This window comes from Cyprinus carpio, chromosome B25 (assembly GCF_018340385.1).
Source record: "Cyprinus carpio isolate SPL01 chromosome B25, ASM1834038v1, whole genome shotgun sequence".
In the NCBI taxonomy this organism is placed as follows: Eukaryota; Metazoa; Chordata; class Actinopteri; order Cypriniformes; family Cyprinidae; genus Cyprinus; species Cyprinus carpio.
The window spans coordinates 1,660,700-1,679,079 of NC_056621.1; positions in this window are offsets into that span (position 1 = coordinate 1,660,700).

The following is an 18,380-nucleotide window of genomic DNA, read 5'->3' on the forward strand; positions in this document are numbered from 1 at the left end:
TCAACATTTACTTTTGGTTTTTAAAATAAAAGTTGTATAGCATTAGTTAATGAACTTAAGTAATAAAAAATTACTTTGAAACAATTCAGAAATTGCTAGTACATTTCACAAATAATTACTGAAATTATATTTTCTTGTAGGTTTTAACATTTTAATTTATTTGTAATTTTGTTATTTACTTTTGTCAATTTTATGATTATATATATATTTTTTTAAATATTGCTATTTAGGTTTAATTTATTTTTCTTTCACTTTTACAGACAAACAATTAATAACTGCATTTCTAATCATTACAATGAAAAAAAAATACTTAGAAACAATTCAGAATTAAATTTTATTTAATTAAGTAGAAAGACTGAAATAGTATTTTCTTGTAGCTTTTTACATTTCTTTCCTTTTTAATTCTTATTAATTTTATTTTATTTTTAAAAATTTTCTAGTTTTTTTAATATTACTGTTTAGTTTTAATTCATTTTTATTTCATATTTAGTTCAGTTTTGGTTTTTATTAATTTACGGCAAGTAATTTTTGTAGCTTAAATGTATTTTAACAATTTCTCAGCAAAAAAAAATAAAATAAAAATTGCAAGTAAATTTCACAAATAATTACAAAGAAAATATCTAAGTAGAATAAAATAAAAATAATTACAATAATTACAATTTCGTAAAACAATCTTTGTTTTACTTACAAATTTGAAAAAAATATTTTTTACAGTGTAGCATTAAGAAGGTTTAATAAATGCTTTAAATATATATATTGCTCATAGTTCATGCTAGCTAATGAATGAGACCTGATTGTAAAGTGTTCCCAGAAAAAATTCCAGAAAATGAGTTTTCGTCAGTTTTTTGAATCTTACTTACATTCTTAAATCTTTCCAGGGTTTAATTTGATCTCAGTTTCACAGTATAATATGAGAATTCTGACATTTGTGCACAACACAGAGCACGTACGAAATGAGCCATTTTTTGCTAATTTTGTGCCTTGTAGGTTTCACCTGAAATAGTCGAATGGCAATATTGCTTTTCTGGAGAGAGGGAACTGTACCCTGACTCCCCCACCCCACAAATAAATCCTAACTCTTTCCAGGTTAATTGAAAAAAAAATAGTCCCGATCTCAGACTTTTAGGCATCACAGTACCTTCGATTGGGAGTCCGACTCTCTAACCATTAGGCCACGACGAACAGGGGTTATGAAAGCTGCTTTTAAAACGATCTGAGTTTAGATACGGATCAGACGAGTGAATCTCAGACCTCAGTTTAAACCTGTTTGATTCACTTCTTCATTCTTGTGTTGAACTACCTCCGTTTGCTGCTTAGCGTCGTGTAGCGTATGCCAGACGCGATCAAGTTGTCGAGCCATTATTTTGAGTTTGTTATTCATTGAGTTATTCGTGATGTTGCGTGCGGTTTGCGTTTTGATTCTTACGTGGAGGATTCAGTTCTGATTCGTTTTGGTTGCTCTTATAATTTGACTCTTGCTTCTTAAAGGAAAAGTTCACTCAAAAATGAACGTTTGCTGAAGATGTGCTCACCCTCAGGCCATCTGAGATGTAGACGAGTCTGTTTCTTCATCAGATTTGGAGAAATGTAGCATTGCATCAGTGTCTCACCAATGGAAGTGAATGGGTGCCGTCAGAATGAGAGTCCAAACCGCTGATAAAAACATAGCAATAATCCACAAGTAATCCACAGCACTCCAGTCCATCAGTTAATGTCTCAAGAAGAGAAAAGCTGAAACAAATCCAGCATTAAGACATTTTTAACTAAAATAATCCCTAATTACGCTTCCTCCAGTGAAAAAGTGTTCTGAATCTGGATTTGTTTCAGCTTTTGTCTCCTCCAGATGTTAACTGATGGACTGGAGTGGTGTGGATTACTTGTGGATTACTGTGATGTTTTTATCAGCTGTTTGGACTCTCATTCTGACGGCACCCATTCACTTCCACTGGTGAGCAAAGTGATCGAATGCTACATTTCTCCAAATATGTTCCAAAGAACAAACGAACTCATCTACACCTTGGTTTTTTTGCATGTTTTATTCAAACTGAGGGATGCTTTCTGTGTTTTTTATTTTCGTAAGGAAGGTGAATACGCTAAAAATAACCAAAAAAATAAAAATAAAATAGCTTTATGAAATGTCGACGGCCTTATGATGGGAGGATCGTTTTTGTATATATTAGATGCCTGATCCAAAGAGTGAAATGAGAAGTTATACAATGATGCCAAAATGCTGTAACCTCCAAAGATAGATGCTATATATTTCTGTATATCTGAAAGTGCCAAAAGAAACGCGTTCATTGGTGTAGCCAAGCTTTCGTTCGTTCTAGTCAAAGCGCCCAGACTTTGGGTTTTTCTTTGCTACTTTTTCCATTTTAGATGGTAGTGGCACAGGTTTGGTGACGGACGCTGGATTCCAAAGAGATGTTTGATATCTTTCATTGGGTTGGAGACGACAGCGATCTCGACCCCGGGGACGGATGTGAGAATGACTGAGTGTGTGTTTGTATGACGTGTGACTGGACTGTGATCGGTGCTTTATCACAGGATTGATTTGTGGAAAATATAATCAGTGTTTCGAAACAACCCTTTCGATCGAAGCGGCACGAAATCATGCTTTCAGAACACAAACAAGAGACCAAAGATTGGTACGGTCGCCCCTGTGTAGACTTGACTTTTTGTTTTTTGTAAAGTTGTGTGTGTTCTGACTGCGGCCGCTCATCTGTAAACCTTCAGAGAACCTGATGCAAGTCTTCTTCTGAACACATCAATGTGAGTTTACTCCACAAAGACTTTGAATTAGGGGTGTGCGAATGCTCAATTATTCCTACTTCGATTTTTTCATTAGTGGTTTTAATTATTCCATGTGTTTATGTTCTCGGTTGTTTGCTTTAAATCCAAACACACTTTCTCGGTCGACTGTGCCAAATAAATATCAATTGTATATTTCACAGGGTCTGAATTTTTTTGGTGAACTTTCTAATGTGACGATTGCCTGTTGATTGATTATAATTTGCATTATTATATGTGACAGTTTGTGTGCGCAGTTTAAGTTCCGATTGCTACGTGCCAAAAGTGGTGTCAGAATCAATGCCAATATAATAAAATCATTTCCCAAAAGTCATATTTTCTTTCGCTCTTGTAATTTTCCTTCACAGAACTTCTTACTTGTTTTTAAGTGATACACTAGAAAAATGACGTTCTCAATCAATTCTAATGGCAGAGATTAATCAGGATTTACTTGAGTAGAATAATAGTATTTTAATACAATTAGTATAACAATGTGTAAGCATTTAATTTACAATAAATATGTGTTAGAAATTTGATATACAGATATAATATATCTATACTATTTAATATATATAATATTTAATATTAAGAATTTATATATATCATAGCAGGACTGTGTGTGTGTGTTGTATGATGTACTGTATAGGTATTGTATATAATACTGACAACATTATTCATTAATTTATATGTTTCCATTTTTTTTAAACTAAAACTATTATAATAACAAACGTATTAATTAAAAAACAAAAATCTCATATACAATAGAAAACAAAAAAATCTCATATTAATAGAACTCATTATTTACAAACTTCTTGATTTATATATTACAAAATGATTTATTTAATAACTAAAATATTTCTTAACTATTTTAATATTTTAAATAACTTTATTTATTACAAATGTATTTATTTAAAAACTAAATGATTATTTAATTATTTCAATAACTAAAATATTAACATATTTAACCTGCAAATGTATTATTTGTATAAATATTTAAAAATTTCTTTTATTTAATAATTCAATTGTTTATTAATTATTTTATTAAATAATGATGTATATATTATTTATATAACAAATGAATATTTAAAAAATCAAAATATATATATAATATATATATATAAATATAATATATCTTGTATAACTTGGTCAATTGGTTATTTGTATTTTTGATGACGTTCAAGTAATGTAAACCATATATTGTCAGACTTCACCGTCTGATTCGGTCTAATGTACCGGTAAGACTCTCCGCGCCTCTCGGTGCGGCAACGCTGTTGTCTTCGTGAGATGACGTCATGCGGCGGAAGCGGAAGCGCGTGTCTTTTTTTATTGTTGTGGTGGCGAAGCGGCACATGTGTGAGTGAAATCAAGTAATCGATCAAAATGCGCATCGAGAAGTGTTATTTCTGCTCGGCTCCGGGTTTATCCGGACACGGATGATGTTGTGCCACGGACTGTAAGGTGATTGTGCGCGGTCGGTCTGGTGTTCGTATCGGCTGTAACCACGAGCGGCGTCTAGATGTGTTATAATGAGGAGAACTAGAGCTGTTCCTCTTACCTCGACAGTAACCTTACCATAGTAGATACAGAAAACACTAGAAGTTCAGTGACACCCTGAAACATGTTAAAAACCGACATATATCAAGTAGTTACTTAAAGACATGGTGTTACTGTGTGTGTGTGTTGTGTGGGTGTGTGTGTTGTGTGTGTGTGTGTGTGGTGTGGTGTGGTGTGTGTGGTATAGATATTAATAATCTATATAATAATATATAAACTGCCTGCTCATTTTAATAACACCACCGCACGCCACGATATAACGTTTTGATATACATGTTATTTGCTATATTATGTGTGTGTTGGGTGGGGATCATAAACTGTATCAAAACACCCACTGGTGTGTTATATGAATTACATAAATGCTGTGTATAAATTACTCAATTACTTTACAATTTATTTTAAAGAAAAATGTTAGAATGAAATAACACACAGACATATCAAGTGGTGTATATAAAATACAATAATTTGCAAAAATAAAATAAAATAAACTGTTGATCTGCATTCGTTTGGCTTTCAGTAGGGTATTTTGTTATTTGTTTACTATTATGAGTTTGCTTAATTAAAAGTAATATAGATTTTTGGTAATAGTTTTTTTTGTCTTTTGGTTTTTTTGTTCAGTTAATTGTTTTTATTTATATGTTTAGTCCCTTTATCGTGGTTGTTTAATAACTACACTGTGTTGGTGGCAGCAAAAAACAATGAGACACCTAGGGCAGGAGGGTGGTTCTTACCAGCGCGAAGAATCTGTATTGTTTGCTCAGCTGGAACAAAATAACCAGCCACACCGCCTGACTCCATAGCTGGAATGTGATTGGATTCCGTGCCTGCGGTACATACCTCCTCAGGTGCTAGAATGTTCGTTTGTTGACAAACGGCCACTACATAAACAAATAACTTTAAATCATCAGTTATAAAATCAAAAGACATGTACTACTATGGTATTACTATGAAGTTTGAAGTATGGTAAAACAATGTTAAGAGATGTGAATAGGGTTTCTATATAATAGATATATATATATATATATATATATATAGGATATAGATTATAATATGGTATAATCATACTACCATGTCAAAAAATAACATGTTAGTAGTATTATGGTAGTTTTGTCATATTCTGAGTTTGTGTTGGCATATATCCTGACACGTGTGTGTGTGTGTGTTGAAGGTCTTCAGGTTCTGCCGGTCCAAATGAACTTCAAGAAGAAGCGAAACCCAAGAAAGACCAGATGGACCAAAGCGTTCAGGAAGTCAGCGGGCAAAGAGCTGACGGTGGTGAGAGACACGAGAGAATCCCACACTCACACACACACACACACACACACACACACACACTCTCACACACACACACGCACACACACACACTCACACACACACGCACACACCTCACTCACCTCACAACACAACACACACCACACAACACACACACCTCATCACCTAACACAGACCCACACAAACGCACACGCGCGCACAGACACACCACACACCACACTTTCGCACACTCACACTTTCGCACTCCACACACACACACACACACACACACACTCTATCACAGCTCCACAGACACACACACACTCTCCACTTGAGACACACCTCACACACACACACACACACACACACTCCTATCACACTCACAGACCACACACTCTCTCTCTCACACACACACACTCTCACACACACTGATTCAGCTGTTAGATTCATGGAAAATGAAACTGCACCACTTGTGTTTTGTCAGGATAACTCACTGGAGTTTGAGAAGCGCAGAAATATTCCTGTCAAGATACAACAGAGAAGCTCTGGAGCAAAGACCAGTGGAGGTACACACACACACACAAACACTCATTGATGTTGCTTACACACAGCCTCCTGGCTGGCTGTGTTTGTGTTGAACAGTGGAGGCCATGAGGTTGGGAAATCATGTCCAAAAAACAAGCGGCAAGTCGCTTCATCATGAACAGGTTGGTTTAGCTTCGCTTCAGTCATTCTCCTGGAACTGAAGACTCATTTGATTGATTGTTACCTCACCGTGACTGCTCAATCATGATTCATACATGTGAGTAGGTCCATGTGTAGTTATTCCTAGCATCCTAGCTTTGTTCATTGCAGTCTCCATTTTAAGAGTCGTTCCTTTTTTTTTTTTTTTTTTTTTTTTTTTAAAAAAAAAAAAATAAATGTTTTCTGTTTCCCTTTTAATTCTAGTTAAAGGTTTTGTAATTTTTGTGTTTTTAAAGAGTTTTTTTCTATTATTATTAGTTTAAACCTTATATAATATTTGTGGTATTTTATTTGTTTTCATTTCAATTGTATTCAATTTTTATTAGTTTTTGGTCATTTTTATTAGTTTTATTTATTTATTTTGATATCTAAAGATATATTATATATAGTATATATATTATATATATATCATATATAATAAAAATGATGTATTTAGTCTATTCTATACAGCACCTTATGGAGGCTGTGGCAGAAAAAAATCGAAGGTGATTTTTTCAGTTGCACATCTCTTCAGTAATAGGCTGAGGCTGCCTGATGTATTAGTAGGTCTATGATCACATCGCCGTGCGTTCATTATCAGGGTTGCCAGGGTTTTTCATAACAAAGCCGTGCCGCAGGTCTCTTCTCAAAACTAAGTCTCGGCAATAGCGCTCGCGGTTGTTCCGTAGTGGAGGTGGTTCCCGCGGATAAAAACCAGGCATCCCGGGGGTTAAATATACCAATGGGTGGATTTGGGTCTGTGCAGGGGTTCTCTTGTGTCATAATCACATTTCTAGAGGGCTAATTTTATGGGATTGGGTCATTGTGGGTCGCTTCAACCCGCGGAGGGAACATGAAAAACAAACGCGTGCTATGACTTGGGCAACACTTGGTTCAAGCGTGGAGCTGGCATTAAACTACACAGAGCTGTAATTCACACTGGACATCGGCAGCTACCACAAAATCGATTTTAGCACTGGGCAGGATCTTGTTTGTTGAAAACCTGGTGGCAGCATCCCTGATCTGAACGCACGTGCTGGAGATAACCTAACTAATCACAGGGCGTCTGTTACTGAACGAGATTCGCAATGACAATCACATCACTATGTTTTTGCACAGCCTCTACCTTAATGTAAATGGAGGGAGAGGTTTTTGCGGCTGGTGTGGCAACTAGTTAAAAATTATAAATACGCTTTGTTTTGGTAATTAAGATAGAGTACTTTTTAGGTAATTTTAAGTTTTAGAGAACAAGTTTGTATATGAGTGTTTTTAAAATAGATTATCCATTATTTTTTTGTTCATTTTCCATTTTTTCCATGTTGAAATTTTAGAGTAAGATTGTTAAGTAATTAATGTTTGTGCGGTCTGTCATTAATCTAGTGTGCGCTCTTGTGTATCGCGGGTTCATTATGTCTGTTCAGTTGATTTGTTTTTATGTCCATATCAGTTTTATTATTGTTTTATTTTTTAGTTTCATTTTAGAGTACGATAAAACTGAATGAAAAATGAGACATGTTGCCTTGTGTAACTAGACTGTAAATTAGATTTGCGAAATGACATTTGTATTTTCATTAAACGTTTTAAGAAGAAAATACTTTTGGGTAGTTTTTTTATTTTCTATCTTTTTTTTTTTTCTGTTTTGCTCTTTTTATCAGTTTTTAATTTTCATTTTAGCTTTAGGTTTATTTTGCAACCATCATGATACCACAATTTTTTTTATGTTTTTGTTTTGTATTTTTGTTGTTTTTTTTTTCATTTTAAATTCTGCCTACAAAGTTTTGTTTTTTTCTGTTACTGTGGGCCTATCAGTTTAGCATGTATACCCATGCAATCTCAATATTTCCCGTCACGTTTGAAGAAGGTGCACAGAGCTGGACGATTGCAGCAATAATCAGCGAAGTGCAAGAAGAAGCATTCACCTTCTCTCAGTGACGCTTCCACCGTACAACACGCGTAGAGCACAGATCCGCTCTGCGTGCTTCCATTAGGTGCACGAAACCGTCACACACACCTTGTTCCCACGCTCCCCTGCCCCTGCTCCAAGTATCGTCTGCCGGTCCTCTCCTGACAGGTCCAAAAGCCATGAACGAGCACTTGGGGCGGACAAGGAATGGGTCCAGAACAAGCTGGGGGCGCGATCAGACCGTGTGAGCATGGACAGAACGCTTGCAGAGACGACAGAAATACCGCTTCTCCACTTTGACTTTGACTTTCCACATATGTTGACTGCTGTCACAGAAGTGTAGAAGGACAATTGTCGAGCACTGCTGGTCAGCTTCCCTGAATGCTGCATAAACATGAGGTATTGATCAGCAATCCAGCGTGTCCAAACCCAGGCCAGCGGGGTCCGCACTTGCTCCTACTCCGAGTATAAGTACCACGTTAAAATCTTCCTTCCCTCTCGTTTGCTCTACAACCCAGCCCAGCTCGCTAGAATATTATTTTCGGTTTGATATAAAGTGGTTAATATTATGGTTCGTGATGACTGATCGCAAGCACCTCATAATTCTAACTACAAAACGTTCAAACTACTACGTATGCTGATCCTATTCTCGACTAAAATGTGTTTCTTTTAAAGCCCTCGCTGGCCATCTCAATATGCCGATATTGCGAAAAATATCCATCACTTTTGTATTTTAAACATAATTTTGTGCTTAACAACATGATTTAGCAATAAAAACTAATCAAAAAATGTAAATACAGTGCTTGTGTGTTTATATTTTCAAAACACAATGCATTTAATAAAATAGTTTCCTTGTTTCTCTAATTAATTACATATTTTAATACTTTGGGTGTTCAAGAATTTTTGTTTTATTATATTAATTCAATCGTTTTTAACAAAATTTTAACTAGGTTACATCTACACAACATTCTTTTTTTTTTTTAAAGAAATAGGTTTTAATATTTTTTAGTTGCCCAATTCATAGATTTTTTTTTTTTTGGAATATATTCAAAAAACCGAAAATGCTAAGCTAAATGTTTTTAAAGTACAGGACATATTTTACAAAAAAAAAAATTATATAGAGCCGTGAGGCATTGATATTTTAATAAACAACACAAACGCGAAAACCGTTTAAGTGCGCGCGCAATCGCGAAAAATCAACTGTAATTCAGAAAATCAAACTAAAAATACCAAATGAGACAACACATCAACGACAGAAACTCACATAATAAACAAATGTTTAATACATATTCATAAATGGGCTCCATCCCAGAATTAACATGAAATGAACAAAATAATTTCAGGACATGTAAACACTCCTAACCAACATGCTCAAACCTTCTCATGTGAGATTATAATATAAATTCTGACAACCACTGAAGAGGCCAACAGCAAACCAAACACTAGAGATTCATGAAAAACAACTAAAAACCTAGCAATTTATATAGACTTAAAACACGAAAATTAAAACGAAGCAGAACAGGGAACACTTCAATACTTACCAATATGCTTCTCATTAAAAAAAAAAACAAAAAATTCTGTTGACCATAAATTTAACAGAACGGGCATAAATTGCTCAGCTAGCTAAACTCAAGACAAAATAATGCGATAAACATATGCCAGACTAATGCACAACACAAAACAAAAAATACTTGCTTTCGGCTGCACATATTCAAAATACTTTTTTCCGAGCTCTTCAGTAAAAAACTAAAGTAAATGAAAATTGATAATAAAACCGATTACTGGATAGACAGTTGGACATTGCGCTCAGCTAACAAAAAAAAAGAAAAGAAAATGTTTTCCCATTTGTAAAAAATTCCTTGCAGTCCACTAATGCACTATCTAGTATATAGTCTACATAATCAAAAACCAAAAAAAATCTAAGACAACCTTCAAAGCGTCGCCAAAACTTCAACAAAATCAAAACTTATATCTGGTGTCTGAATCATCATTTGGTTTGACTGTACGTATGACATATTTTCTGAAATCTCCTTGAGTTCAGTGCCAAGTCTGACGAGTTTGGTGTGCAACACACACTACGCAGCAGCTATTCTGTTTCTGCGTGCATCACGGGGTGCGCTTGTGACTTCTCCGTCACGAGCTCATGCGGTGGCTGGGTTCTCGTCGAACTCTCTGCTACGTAATACTCCTGCGCAAGCAACCCGCAATTACGCTCTATACAATTAGAAGACGAAGTCGCGTTGAAGCGCCGTAAGGCGTGCCTGCAGAACAAATGTGCTCGACCAGGAACTGCTGCGCGAGTATCTTGGAGCCAGACACATGACAACCATCATCCCTGCTCGCAGAGCGGCAGCAGTGTTCACACCAAGCATCCAGCGTCTCACCAACGCACGACTGCATCACAACCTCTCCGCCCAGGCGTGTCAAAACTGGGCGCAGCAGCCGCGGGTCAGGATTAGGCCAGTCGAAATCGCCTGCTGTAATTTGTCCCACCAGAAAGGGCCTGCGAAGGTCTTGAGGAAACAGAGATTAAAGCCGTCCGCTCAGAGCCACGTCTTGTGACCGAGACTGGTCGTACACGAGGTACGGCGCTTTGACGCAAGAGCAGACGGGGGGGCCGGTCTATCATTCAGCCCCGTGACTCGAGACGCACCATCCGTCATTGTAGCAACGCGGGCAGCAAGATACTACGTTTAAACACGCCGGTTCCCCGCCGCTGACGGGGCCGACGCAGCTTCAACCGAGTATCCACACGCAGCCCACGCGGTCAAGCAGAAGACAAATAACAGGTTCAACACGGTCAGTGGGAAGTGGCTTCAGGAAGTTATATAAATCTACGTACAGGTTTACTACTTAACAGTTGGGTTTTTGTGAGTCGCCCACCATTTTTAATATATATAACAATTTTTTAAATGTACAATTATGTGCATTGTGTTTTTAAAAACTAAAATCGCTATAGAGTTTAGCTTATAGTCGCCATTTTCCACTGAGTTTTTTTTACAATGCTCGTCATTTCTTTAAATAAAAACCACATATGCTCCTGCATATAATTAAAAATCTTGTGTGAAAACATCATAGGTTTGTTTGGTGGATCATATTTTTTAAAATATATATAACATCAGTTTTACGTACAATTACGTGCATCACTTTAAAAAAATTCTATATATATTTTTATGTAATAGTGTCCATCAATCCAACTGATTTTTTTTAATGTCAGCATTTTGGTAAAAAAAAACAATATTTTTTGCATATTAAAAATCTTGTATGAAATGAAGTGTTATAGGTTTTTTTTTTTGTGATCAATATTTTACAATATATAATACTAATATTTTAATGTACCCATTAAATCCAATATTTTTAAAAATCTCTAAATTTATTTCACTTATAGTCTCCCTTTTTATCCAATGATTTTTTCTTTTTTTAATGCAGCATTTTGTGAAAAAAAAAAAAAAACTATTAATCTGCACTATTCATTAATTATTCTTATGTGAAAATTACCTTATACGTTTTTTTTTTTTTTTTGGTGATCATATTTTTTAAATATATATACAATATTTTAATGTGCAGATTAGTTTTTGCATTGTATTTTTAAAAAATTCTATAAGTATATTTCCCTTATAGTCCTCCATTATCCACTGAATTTTTTTTTAAAATGCCGCATTTTGTTTAAAAAAAACCCCCACAGACATTCTGCATAATTAAGGAATCTTGTGTGAAAATTACATTATAGGTTTTTTGTTTGGTGATCATATTTTTAACCCTATATATACCATATTTTACTGTACAAATTACGTGCATCGTTTTAAAAAATCTATATATAAGTTTTATTTATAGTCTCTCATTATCCCAATGGCTATTTTTCTTCTTCCTTCTTAAAGGGGCTGTTCAATTTAGTTTACCCCTAAATGTTAATGTATCCACTAACTATCAAACATTTACTCCACATGTAGTTAAGTCTGTGTTACTCATGATATGCGTCCGCGGGAACCCATGACTCCAGTCGTAGTTCAGAGCACCTCTTCACTAGTTTAAACGATCAGTTTAACCCCCTTTAATAACCACTGGTTGATGATGGGTTGAAAGTAATATTAATTTATGGCGTTAGTACATGATTATTGTAAAGTGGTGGACCTATGAGTTGACAAAGTTACATCATTTTGAGAACACAACTGCGCTGTGATGCTTCCTACAGCAAAAAAAACGTTAAAAAGTATTTTTAAAAGAAACTAATTAAAAAAAACTAATTTAAAAATATTTTAAAAACACAATGAATGTAATTTTACACTAAAATACTGAAATATTGTAAGTTTTGTTATATATATATATATTGACATTATAATATATAACGTGTTTTCACTTTCACATCTCATTTGTTCAATAAAATATATATTTATAAAATATTAAATAATAATATAAATGATAAAGGCAATTAGTACTTGGCTACATAATTTAATAATAGATGTATCACTGGCATATTACATTCTATAGACGGTTGGGTTTCATTATTAAAAATCTTAACAGATCACAATATCTGTGTAATATATTTAAAATCTAATAAGAAGTGTTACCCAGTCCGGTGGTCTCCAGGTTCAAAAAACACGGGGCGTGTCTCTTCGTCATCGCGTATCATCACGTTTCACGTTCCCTGTTCAACACACAACGACACGCTCACTGAACAACTGACCAACACACTACAACAACGCGAACGCACAGATCCGAGTGAGAGAGTGAGGTGAGTGATTGTGTGAGTGTGTTGTGTGTGTGTGTGTGTGTGTGTGTGTGTGTGTGTGTGTGTGTGTGTGTGTGTGTGTGTGTGTGACGCTTTAGCACGCGGAAGTCGTGAGTTCCCGAAACACCACGAACTCGTGAAGGACTCACCGCTCGAGATCCACCGGAAGAGCCACGGGAACACTCTCGCGATCGGCCTCATCAAACACATGATCAGCTCGACGAGGGAGCGCTTGAGAGGAGTTCCAGAGAAACGCTCGTGTTCAGTCTGTCTCATCGCTTTCGTTTCTCCTCCGAGCGTCGATGATGAACACAATCACAGTCAGCACATAACAACACACGCCCCTTACGAAACCATCACCATGACAACCAAACCTTCTCTGATGTTTGTTTATGTTGTCACCCGGCTGTCTTGTTTAACTCTTACGTGGCCGGTGAAACCCTCACGGAGCATTTCTGACTCGGAAAAAAGTACAGCACGATGGCGTCTTTAGTATCGTGTTAAAAAATGTACATAAAATAAAATAAAAAATAAAATCTAAAGTTATGAGATTAAAGGTGTAAATATATTTTGTAAATATAAGTCAGAATTAATCGAGAATAAAGTTAAAAATTAAGAGAATAAAGTCGTTAAGGGTGTTTTGAAAAGTCAAAAATATAGTTTAATAAAACGCAAAATGTTACCCCAGAATGAAAGTCGAAATGTTTTGAGAATAAAGTCAAAATATTTGAGAAAAAAGTTAAACTTCAGAGAATTAAATCATATTTCATCAGTTCAATTTTATTCTCAAAACATTTTGACTTTACTTCTTCATAATATTTGGTAATTGATTCTCAAAATATTTTGACTTTATTCTCAAAATATTTTGATTTTATTCTCATAATATTTTTAAAGTTATTCTCATAAGATTTTATTTAAATTGATTCTCAAAACATTTCGGGACTGTTATTCTCAAAACTTTGGGACTTTATTCTCAAAAACAGGTTGGACTTGGTTTATTCTCAAAACATTTTGGCACTTTATTCTCAAAACATTGTTGGGACTTTAATCTGACATAAACATTTTGAAATTATTCTCAAAACATTTTTTTATTTATTTCTCGCTAATATTTTTCTGAATTAGTGGTTCTCAAAACATATTTATACTTTTATTTCATAATAGTTTTAATTTTATATCATAATATTTTGTAATGTATTGCTCAAAACATTTTGACTGTAAAATTCTCAAAACAGTTTGACATTGATTCTCAAAACACTTTGGACTTATATCTCAAAACATTTTGGACTTTATTTCTCAAAACATTTGTGACTTTATTCTCAAAACATTTTGACTTTATCTCGCAAAACATTTTGACTTTATTCTCATAAATTTGGACTTTAGGCGCAAAACAGTTTGACTTGAATTCCCCGCAAAACATTTTGACTTTTATCTCTCAAACATTTTTAATTTTCTCAAAAACATTTTTTTATTTAATCCTCACAAAACATTTTTAATCTTAATAATCAAAAACTTTTTAATTTCTATCTCAAAACATTTTGACTTTATTTTATTCTCAAAAAACATTTTGACTAGTTATATTGCTCATCATATGTTTAATTTATTCTCAAAACATTTTGACTTGATTCTCAAAAACACTGTTTGACTTTATCTCGTGAACATTGTGACGTTATTCTCGGAACATTTTGAACTTTAGTTTAGCCTCGCTATATTTTTAATTTATTATCTCAAAAACTTTTGACTTTAATATTCAAACAACATAAATTTGGACTTTATTCTCATAATATTTTTTAATTTTCATTCTCATAATAGTTTTTAATTTCAAATCTCAAAAAACATTTTGGACTTTATTCTCAAAACATTGGACTTTATTCTCAACACATTTAGAGACTTTATTCTCCATAATATTTTAATTTCTTCCGAATTAATTTTTTAATTTATACTCAAATATAGTGACTTTATTCGCAAAACATTTGACGTACTTTGGATTCATATAATATTTTAAGTTATATTAATTCCTATAATAATTTTTGTTTTATTTATTCTCAAACATTTTTACTTTTTATCACAATTAGTTTTTATTATGGTTATCTCTCATAATACTTATTTTTAAATTTATGTTTCTATCAAATATTTGGAATTTATTCTCAATCATGATTTGTAAATGATTCTCCAAAACAGTTTGTAATTTGCTATCCCTCAAAACAGTTTCTGACTTTATTTCTCAAAACTTTTGTACGCTTTATTCTCAAAACATTTTGATCTTTATTATCAAAACATGTGTTTGACTTTATGATCTCAAAACATTTCATGACTTTATGTCCAAAACATTCATTTATTTACTGCCATACCTTTTCATTCCTCAAACTCACATTTTATTGACTTTTATTGCCTCAAAACATTTTGGACTTTATATTCTCAAAACATTTTGACTTTTATTCTCAAAACATTTTTGACTTTATTCGCAAAACATTTTAATTTATTCTCAAAACATTTTTTAATTTTTGCTTCTCAAAACATTGTTGACTTTATTCTCAAAACATTTTGACTTATATGTTCAATTGTTTTGCTTCCACACAGGCAAAACATTTTTGACTTTATTGTGAAAAAGCCTTTTGTGACTTGTTGTTCATCATATATTTTTGACTTTATTCTCAATAATATTTTGACTTTTATTGTCAAAAACATTTTGACTTTCCTTCTAATTCCCTCAAATTATTTTGGATCCTTGTATTCTCTGATAATATTTGGGTGACAATTTATGGTTTCTCTTAATGTCATTATGTACTTTATTTTCAAAACTTTTGGTCTGTCTTCTATTTAGCTCTCGTGAGAGTATGTATGCAAAACATTTGGAATGTATTATTCTCATAATATTTTTATAATTATTCTAGACTGGATAGTTTGTAATTTTATTTTCATCCTCAAATATTTGACTTGTTATTTCTAAAACGTTTTTGACTTTTATTCTTCATAATATTTTTAATTTATGGCTCCTTCATAATTTTTTTTAATTTATCTCAAAACATTTTTACTTTATTCTCATAATATTTTTAATGTTGATTCTCAAAACATGTTTGAATTTATTCTCAAAACATTTTTAATTTTTTTCTCAAAACATTTTTTTAATTATTCTCAAAAATTTTGACTTTAATCCGCCTCAAAACATTTTGACTTTAATCTCAAAACACTTTTGACCTTTATTCTCAAAACATTTTGACTCTTATTCTCAAAACATTTTTAATTTATTTCTCATAATATTTTTATTTATTCTCAAAACATTGGACTTTATTCTCAAAACATTGGACTTTATTCTCAAAACATTTGGACCTTATTCTCAAAACATTGGGGACTATATTCTCATAAGTTTTAATTTATTCTCAGATATTTTTTAATTTATTCTCAAAATATTTTGACTTTATTTCTCAAAAACATTTGACTGTTATTCTCAAAACATTTTGACTTTATTCTCATAATATTTTTAATTTATTCTCAAAACATTTTTTTTGACTTTATTCTCAAAACATTTGGACTTTATTCTCAAAATATTTTTAATTTATTACTCAAAACATTTGGACTTTATTCTCAGAATATTTTTTAATTTATCTATCTATATTTTTAATTTATTCTCAAAAACATTTGGACTTTATTCTCAAAACATTTGGACTTTATTCCTACATTCAACCAAACACCCTTCCCCTTGGACGGTTTATTCTCAAAACATTTGGACTTTATTCTCCAAAATATTTTTAATTTATTGAGTCAAAAACATTTTTATTTTTATTCTCAAAACATTTTTGACTTTATTCTCAAAATATTTTGACTTTATTCTCAAAAACTTTTGACTTTAGTTCTCAACCGTAATATTTTTAATTTATTCTCAAAATATTTTAATTTATCTCAAAACATTAGACTTTATTCTCAAAACATTTAGACTTTATTCTAATAATATTTTTAAATTATTTTCAAAAACATTTTGACTTTATTCCATACATAGTTTTGACTTTATTCTCAAAACAATTTTGACTTTATTCTCAAAACATTTTGACTTTATCTTCAAAAACATTTTGACTTATTCTATAAACATTTTGACTTTATTCTCATAATATTTTTAATTTATTCTCAAAATATTTAGACTTTATTCTCAAAACATTTAGACTTTATTCTAATAATATTTTTTAATTTATTTTCAAAACATTTTTGACTTTATTCAAAACATTTTTGACTTTATTCTCATAATATTTTTAATTTATTTTCAAAACATTTTGACTTTATTCTCAAAACATTTTGACTTTATTCTCATAATATTTTAATTTATTCTCAAAAATATTTAGACTTTATTCTCAAAACATTTTGACTTTATTCTCAAAAACATTTTGACTTTATTCTCATAATATTTTTAATTTATTCTCAAAAACATTTAGACTTTATTCTCAAAACATTTAGACTTTATTCTAATAATATTTTTAATTTATTTCAAAACATTTTGACTTTATTCTCAAAACATTTTGGACTTTATTCTCATAATATTTTTGACTTTATTCTCATAATATTTTTTAATTTATTTCTCAAAATATTTTTAATTTATTCTCAAAACATATTAGACTTTATTCTCATAATATTTTTAATTTATTCTCAAAACATTTAGACTTTATTCTCAAAATATTTTTAATTTATTCTCAAAACATTTTGACTTTATTCTCATAATATTTTTAATTTATTCTCATAATATTTTGACTTTATTCTCAAAACATTTTGACTTTATTCTCATAATATTTTTAATTTATTCTCAAAATATTTTTAATTTATTCTCAAAAATTTAGACTTTATTCTCAAAACATTTTGACTTTATTCTAATAATATTTTTAATTTATATTTTCAAAACATTTTGACTAACATTTTTGACAGGGAAAAGTACGATGGCTTTTAATGTCATGTTAAAAAATGTAAAAATTAAAACAAAAAAAACTAAAGTTATGAGATTATAGGTGTAATATATAGATAATAAAGTCAGAATTATGAGAGTAATTTTGACTTTATGCTCATAATTTCGATTTTATTCTCATAATTCTGACTTTATTCTCAACATTTTTCATCTATTCTCGTAATTTGGACTTGATTCTCATAAAATAAAATTATTAGAATAAAGTCATGATATTTTGAGAATAAAGTCAAAATATGACTATTCTCAATTTCGACTTTATTCTCAAAATATTTTGACTATTATAAAAACATTTCGACTTTATGATTTCAAATTTATTCTATAAATATTTTGACCTTATTCTTAAAACATTACGACTTTATTCTGATCATTTTGACTTTATTCTCAAAATATTTTGATTTATTCTCAAATATTTCGACTTTATTCCAAATTATGTATTCTAGTTTAAATTTATTTCCATTCATTCCAATACTGTAATTCCCAGTTTATATAGA